Source organism: Saccostrea cucullata, unplaced genomic scaffold (assembly GCF_032062105.1).
Source record: "Saccostrea cucullata isolate Sc308-1 unplaced genomic scaffold, CSIRO_AGI_Scuc_v1 ctg634, whole genome shotgun sequence".
NCBI classification, from domain to species: Eukaryota; Metazoa; Mollusca; class Bivalvia; order Ostreida; family Ostreidae; genus Saccostrea; species Saccostrea cuccullata.
The window spans coordinates 116236-123147 of NW_026932503.1; the positions used below are offsets into that span (position 1 = coordinate 116236).

The following is a 6912-nucleotide window of genomic DNA, read 5'->3' on the forward strand; positions in this document are numbered from 1 at the left end:
ATATCAATGTTAGTATTGATTTCAATTACTTTTACAAGTAGGTTATTCTGAAATCCCTGATAAGTTATGGACAACCATGAATGCTGGAAATTATTTTAATGCTTTGTTGGAATTTCTTTCACACAGGATTTAGGTCAAGTGTTAAAAAGATCAATGTTACATATGCCATAAAAGGCTTCCGTTATAACATTTATAGTTAACAAGTATCTGACTGGAATTCAGGAGATAATGGCAAGGCATTGTGTACACAGGAGGCGAGAAATTCAAAGGAATCAATGATATTTGGAAAAAAGTCAGGATTTTTAAAAATTGAAATTCATAAGAATTAATTATTAAATATACCCCTTTAAAATGTGACAGTAAACATATCAAGGTTACCATTGAGGATAAATATAGGTATTCAGTTAGGATGATATCAGTTGATAAAATCAATATCTTTTGTTTATATTTTAAAGGAGATTTAATTGATGGGCATAAAAACATAATATGTCCCCATGACCAAAGCATTAAAGACCTGAAAATTTGTATAGCTGTCAATATTAGGAATTCATTTGGGATCAATTTTTATTTCTGTACAGTGTTTATTGCTCGAAATGATGGACATACGGTTTTGTTTATGGTTTTTGGAAGAAAAAAAAAACGATTCAGGACAGTCCATTAAGATGAATTCAGAGCTTGGTTTTCTTTTAAATTGTCCATGTTGCATTGACCTAGCTCTCTGTTTATAGCTCTACTGGTCAGAGTACGGTTAAAGTTTGGTGGCGGCGGGGCCTGGTCTCTGGCAATAAGTAATAAAGATTCTCTGAAAGTCTCGTCAAATTTTAACTCCGTGGTATGAGAGGAGTTGCGGATATAAGAGACGTAACAGACGGACGGGCATCCTGATTACTATATATTTCCATTTCTAATTTTTTTTCTCTGTGATATCTCTTTGAAAGTTAGCGGAGTTGATTTCTTGATAATTCTACCGGAATGTAAATTAGGCAGGTCGATAGGTCAGGAGCTAAGGAGGCCTAATATGCATGCAAATCTCGTGCCCATCTGTCTCTGACGCTAAGGAGGCCAAATATGCATGTAAATCTGGAGCGGCTGCCTTTGTGTGTGACGTCAGTGGGTGAATACTATTGGAATTGCCATGGGAGTCCTCGTGTTGTTTAAATCTATGTCTACATTTTAAAAGTCTAAATCTACAATTTTATTTCACAATGAAATGGAAATATAAGGAATCACTGTCTAGTTAGTACAGTATGCCAGGGACATCAACGATAGTAGGAAACATGCAATAATATCCTTCTTTCATGTTATAACGAGATTTAGAAACAGGAAAGACACACTCAATTGCAAGAAAACTTAAAATTATTGTCTGTGATGGTCCAAGATAAAGATAGCCTTTCATCTTCATTGTATTGAATAAACTAGATTACAAACAAGAAAATGGAGTCTTATGCAAATGTCTTGGTTAAACAGCTAAAGTTTCCCGTTATAACACGAAAGTTTCGCTCTAACCAGCTAACGTTAAAGTAACGAGTTTATTCGCAAATTCTTTTAATCTTTTAATTGAAGGGCGACCACAGATATGCGGACTGCCGGATGGAATAGACACAGACACAACTGATGGCACAAACAAAAATAAGATGAAGCTTTCTATTTCAAATTTTGCTCAACCTTCTTATTTCACAAAAATTTAAAATTCTGTGTATAAATTTAACAGAAATTGACAATGGCACGGCTTCTGTCTGTACATCTTCTGCCGCCTGCACATCTTCTGCCGCCTGTACATCTTCTGCCATCTCTGAATCTGCTACCCCCAAGTCTGAACCCTCTGGCCATCAAATCTCTTCTAAAAAGCCAAAGAGAAAAGGAATCAAGGATGCGTATGAAGAAGAAGATTTGGAAAATGTGAAACTGGATAATAAAAAAATTAAGCTCCAAATTGAGGAATTGATAATTGAAAAGCAGAAACTACAGGCAGAAAAGGAGTTCATTGAAATTAAGAAGGCGTTTTTGGTCCGTCAGTTCGAGGAGCGATATCCAAATTCGATTATTTATACAAGTAATTCAAGTCTGGGTAATGAATTGTAACGTTAATTGTTTCAATTATGAGTGTAATTTTCTTGGAAAATTAAATGTACATGACTGCATATAAGAAAAAAAAATTACCTGAAACCTATAATACTGGTAAAATTAAATACTTATACATAATACGTTAACATTTATCTGTTAATTATTGCCTAAAGCTATTTTTAAGGCATAACAGCATTTAATACTGTGTTATGAAATCTTATATCTTATCTGGCGAAGGGTACCTGTAAAATATGAAACGAAATAAAAATGAACTGAAACAATTAAAACGCCACATCTTCCGAAACGAAACGTAATCAAGGCCTAACGAATCGAAATCAAAACGAAACCTACCGAAAGCAAACAAACCAAACTATCATAATCACAAGCACTTGGGGTATGGACCCCCCCCCCCCCCCCCTTTCCATGTACATGTAGACGAATAAGGACTGAAAATGAGAGTAAGACTTAAAAATTAGAAAATACTACATATACTGAAATAGTATACATGCATAGTATGCTCGCACATATTTGCAGCTCTCAGCAGTTCCTTCATTGAAATATATACATCACTAGGCAGACATTTTGATAGTTTTGTTTCGTTCCGTTTCGGCAGATTTCGTTTCGCTTCGGTTTGTTTTATTTCTATTTCGTTTCGCACAGGTACCCCTTGGCGAGTTTTGTATAGGTAATAAAATATCTAACTTAAGTGAAATACGTATCCACTATGTGATTGTGCATGTTTAATCCATCACCAACTACATGTAATGCATTGTCGTTTCCACCAAGCAGTTGAACTTCATCTTGTCTACAATCCACGATATCACCCCTGTCTATTCCAATGTTGTGCAATATTGCACAAGTAGCGATGTTCCTCGTAGCTTGACGTGGGTCTGTCCTGATATAGAATGAATTACAGATTATTTCTCCAATTCAGTTTTGAAAATTATTCTTTTTTTTTTATTTTCAAATGCCAAATACCTTAGTACCCCTTGTAGGCACGAAAATCTGCGCTTCAAAATTCCAAACGTTTGTTCCACTAGTACTCTTGTTTTACAAAGTGATGCATTGAATCTCTGTTGTTGGACAGTCGAAGGATTCAGAAACGGTGTCATAAGATACTTTTTACACGGATAACCAGAATCTCCGAGTAGAAATCCGTTATATTCACCTATTAAGATGAAATGCAGAATTTCACTCTAAAAAATGCAAATTATTTATTTAATTTGGTTTTGTGTTCTTGAAATGATAGGAAAGTGATTGCAAAACAAGTACTGTACCATTCTCAAGATTTCTGACACAATGCAGATTCGTACCATATTCGGCTGTCATGAACGCTGCCAGGCCATTTCGCACAAATACTTGTAATTCTGAAATTGGCATCGCAAACAGCCTTTAAAAAATTTAATATAGAACGAAACATAATTATACAAGGATAACGTTGAGGCTGCTTGATTTTTAATATGTGCGTAAATTAATTGACATCAACATGCACAGAATTGATGGGGGCATCCCCCAGTGTTTTAATTTGCAGTAATAAGATTGATGAAGCGACTTTGAACCCCCCTTCTTTTTATTTAACAAATAGGATTTGGACAATTTTTTTCTTGAATGATTAATTCTTACTCTAAACTAGAACTGTCCAATAGGGACAAATACTCCCCGCTGGGTTTTTCAGAGAAGGTGCCAATTCAAAAATACTTTATGGAACTAGAGGTGTTCACAATTAACTTACAAAAATTTTCAGTGAAATATAATTGCTCATCATGTTTCTTAATGAATGAAACAAAGGTGCAACCAAATGAAACATCAATACTTATACATTGTAATTCCATTGTAACATTATTTTTTATTTTTTTTTTATTTCTGCATTAAAAAATATATTGCAATTATGTGTTATGTCACTCTGCAAACTGATTGTTGAAAATTCATTTGAAAATAAAGAGCTGGTCATCCAGGTATGAAGTGCTTTGACAGACAATAAATTACAATTAAGAGAATAAGACAAGAGAGACCTTTAATTCTTGTGCCTGATTCCCAAGAGATTACACATGGTTGATATTGAGATGCCTTAATGTTCAACTTCCCACACCAAACTCATTTATTTATCTTTAACTGGATGCATGTCCAGTCATTATTCCCAAGAGATAAATAAAATTACATTATCTTCTGTGCAATGTAAAAACTGTTTATAACAATTGATGATGTTTCTTTTTTTTAAGTTTATATGAGTAGTTTTAAGCTGTAGTATTTTTGTACAGATAGTATAGATTCTATGTCTCAAACCTTATACATGAGTCCAGAATGAACAAGTCAATTAAAATAAAAAATAAAACCTGTAAAATGCACAAAAATGAACAAAAAGAGTTGAAAATTCCAATTGCACACCTTCATATGGTGAATAATAAGTGTACAAATTTTCAGATTAATCCTTGCAATAGTTTCTGAGAAACGGTCCGGACAAAACCACAAAATAAAAATGAAAAAACACCTGTAAAATTCAAAATAATAATCGAATCAAGATGAAAATATCAGGTGCACAACTTCATATGAATAATATTTGTACAAATTTTCAGACAAATCCTTCCAATGGTCCGGACAAAATCTCGTCTACAGACAGACAGACAGACGGACATGGTGATTCCAATATAACCCCCCCCCCCTAAACTTCGTTTGCGGGGGGTATAAAAAAAGTCTTAAATCAGTGGACATTTTTTTTTATACATCGCAAAAATATACCTGTACGTTCAACGAATGGAAACATTTACGATTGACATAATCAGGTTCGTTGTCATCAGGGGCAATAATTCTAATAAATGTGCCATCAACACACCCTAAAACGTTTGGAAATCATAAAAGAAAAGATCAAATTAAATCAAAGCATGCGTGATTAGTCTAATTCATTTTTTTTCTCGGATTTTAAAAAAATAAATAAAAAGGTATATATTTTTTCTTCTGACACATAAATGAAACTAAACCGTAACAGTTTGTGTAGTTCTATAAGTATCTCTTAGGCCTACATGTTGAATGTTTTCAAACCATAAAAATCTGTGCCGTCCATATGAAAAAAAAAACTTATTTTAAAGTTATTTGAGTAGATATTTCTTATTATTTGACTTGTCATGCAATCTAAAGAGTACGAACACATAACAGGCAAGCCTAGGAAGTAAACTTGTACGAGTTGTCTGCTCATTGGAGTTGTCTTTCTTTGAAAAACAAAACCGAAAGTACAATGCAGACGAATAATGAAAAGGACATTGATAATTTGATTTCATTGGGTAGATGCGGTTTTTTCACCTGCTATTTTCAAAAATTGTTGTTTTGTTTCTCTGGCACGGTTATCCTCAGGGAAGGTGATACAATCTTCCCAGCAAATGAACTATAGCATCACAGACTGATCGACAACATCTTCCGGTAGTTGTTTCAGACACTCCAATGCTGTCCCCGACCAGTCTGTGAAACGCCCCCGTTGCTAGGAACCTCAGGCAGGTGAGAATCTGCAGGACTGGAGGTAAGGCGCTGTTCTTCGTTGTATTATGCGTAATTGCTGGACTGATTTTGTCCAAAATATATAGGATATTTGGTGTTCTAAACCTATACCTATCAAAAATCTTATCCTCAGAATTTACCTCTAATGGATTCATTCGGTCTCGTATTAATTACTCTTTTGAAATTCGACGAATATGTCGCATTTGTCGCCGGCTGCGCCGTTTATGTCGTCTGTGAGCAGCCATTTGTATTGCTTGAGTATTTACTTGAGAAAGGTCAAGATCTAGCTCAAATAATTTGAGTACGTAATCAAATTTTTGACTTGAGTATGTACTCAAATATTTGGTGGCGGTGACTTGAGGCTGAGATTATGGGTTTGAGAATTTTGTCAGAGTTGAGCCTGAGATTTATACTCAACTACTTTTGGTGGCGGTGAAGAGCTTATGCGATAGTAAGGTGTCCGTCGTCCGTCCGTCTGTCTGTAAACAATTTTTCAAAACGCTACTCCTCCTACAGTTTTGGTCTGATTTTAATATAACTTGGCATACAAGTAGACTACACAAAGATACATAAAATAGTGCATCGGATTTTGATTTCAATGAAAGGTGTTGCCATGGTTACTAAAAATAGAATTTTCTGTGAAATTCCTTTAAAACGCTACTCCTCCTATAATTTTGATCTGATTTCAATATAACTTGGCACACAAGTAGACTACACTAAGGTACATTAAATAGTGCATCGGTTTTTGATTTCGATGAACGTTGTTGCCATGGTAACTAATAATAGAATTTTCTGTGAAATTCCTTTAAAACACTACTCCTCCTACAATTTTGATCTGATTTCAATATAACATGGCACACAAGTAGACTACACTAAGATACATAAAATAGTGCATCGGTTTTTGATTTCGTTGAACGGTGTTGTCATTGTTACTAAAAATAGAATTTTCTGTGAAATTCCTTTAAAAATTTACTCCTCCTACAGTTTCGGTCTGATTTCAGTATAACTTGGCACACAAGTAGTCTACACTAAGATACATAGAATAATGCATCGGATTTTGATTTCAATGAACGGTGTTGCCATGGTTACTAAAAAAAGAATTTCATGTGAAATTCCTTTAAAACATTACTCCTCCTACAGTTTTGGTCTGATTGCAATATAAGTTGGCAAACAAGTAGACTACACTAAGATATATAAAATAGTGCATCGGTTTTTGATTTTGATGAATAGTGTTGCCATTGTTACTAAAAATAGAAATATCTGTGAAATTCCTTTAAAACGCTACTCCTTCTACAGTTGTGGTATGATGGCAATGGCTTCTTTTCTCGTCCTTTGTTATAAGTACAAACCAGTAGAGCTACA

General features: G+C 34.4%; 1 pseudogene; it reads right to left on the bottom strand.

Moving 5' to 3' along the window:
- Positions 1-1704: 1704 nt before the first annotated feature.
- LOC134235285 (putative nuclease HARBI1) lies at positions 1705-4911 on the bottom strand (annotated as a pseudogene).
- Positions 4912-6912: the final 2001 nt, after the last annotated feature.